Below are 1623 nucleotides of genomic sequence, written 5' to 3'. Positions count from 1 at the left end.
GCAGGGGTCTCTGTCCCCGAATCCCCCGGAAATGGATTCAAACCGAGGCCAAGACACTGTGGTTGTGGTGGTTGGGCGCACATGTGTTGGCGATTTTTGTTATGTCCCGGTCATAGTGGAAGGGATTCCCTGCACGGCCCTGATTGACACTGGTTCCACAGTAACGCTTGTAAGGCCTGATGTGGTACCAGACTGGACTCAGATTCAGCCCACTACGGTGCAACTGCGCACGGTCACGGGGGACATGGCGCCGATGAAGGGGAGGGGGACAATGACTGTTAATGTAGGGGGTCGATCTGTCACCCACCCTGTGTGGGTGGCCGAGGTGCAGGACATGTGCATTTTGGGGTTGGACTTTTTGAGGGCTGCGGGGGGCCATTTGGACTTAGGGAGGGGGACGTGGAGTTTTAAGGACGGTCCCCTCATTCCGCTGATGCCCACAGTACCCGACCCAGTCCCGCTGGGCCCTGTGGCCTGTCACACAGAACCCCAGGTTGCTGCTGTTAGGCATGTCGCACCCCTGACCAACCGGACTGCTGCCCCAACAGCCCCCACACCTTCAAGCCCTGTACCCCCCGCTGGGGTGCCTCAGGAGACAGTCGATGCATCACTGACCATGGTGCGGAAGATCTGGGCAGAGAACTGTAGGGGCTTGAACACACAGCAGCAAGGGCAACTGTGACGGCTGCTGGTGGACTTTAAGGACAGCTTTGCCCTGAGTTAAGACCAGGTGGGGCGGACTCAGATGGTGGAGCATGACATTCTGACAGGTGGCTCACCTCCAATAAAATGCAGGCCCTGCCAGCTCCCTATGGCCCGTCAGGAGGCGTGTGACAAGGCAGTGCTGGGCATGTTGCAAGCCGGCGTTATTGAGCCTTCAGACAGTCCCTGGGCGGCTGCTGTGGTCATGGTGCCCAAAAAGAATGGAGAGTGGCGCCTGTGTGTCGATTACAGGCTGCTGAATGGGGTGACAGAGAAAGATTCATATCCGCTGCCTAGGGTCGATGAGTCACTGGACCTGGTGTCGGGGTCCAACTGGTTCTGGTCCCTGGACCTCCGCAGCGGCTATTACCAGGTCCCCTTATCGACAGGCGCCAGAGCGAAAACTGCTTTTTGCACTGGGCGGGGACTTTGGCAGTTTAAAGTGCTCTCGTTTGGGTTGTGCAATGCACCTGCCACCTTTTCCAGGCTGATGGACCGTGTGCTGGCTGACATCCCTCGCCAGGAGTGCCTGGTGTACCTGGATGACATACTGGTCCATGGCACCTCCTTCGCAACGGTCCTAGGGTCACTCCGTCGGGTGCTGGAGAGAATAAGGGCGGCAGGTCTGCGACTCCATCTGGATAAATGTCACTTCATGCAGCAAGAAGTGACGTTCCTGGGTCATCGGGTAGGAAGGGAGGGCATTAGCACGTTGGAGGACAAAGTAAAGATGGTGGCAGAGTGGCCTGTTCCCACAGCGCAGAGAGAGCTTAAAAGCTTCCTGGGACTGGCTTCGTACTACCGGAGGTTTGTGCGGGGTTTCGCAAGTATAGCGGCACCCCTGTTTCATCTCCTCCAGAAGAACAGAGACTATGTGTGGACTGAACAGTGCCAGGGAGCATTTGATGCCCTGCAGCAAAC

Source organism: Kryptolebias marmoratus, linkage group LG18, assembly GCF_001649575.2.
Source record: "Kryptolebias marmoratus isolate JLee-2015 linkage group LG18, ASM164957v2, whole genome shotgun sequence".
Classification (NCBI taxonomy): domain Eukaryota; kingdom Metazoa; phylum Chordata; class Actinopteri; order Cyprinodontiformes; family Rivulidae; genus Kryptolebias; species Kryptolebias marmoratus.
This window is presented reverse-complemented; position numbering follows the sequence as displayed.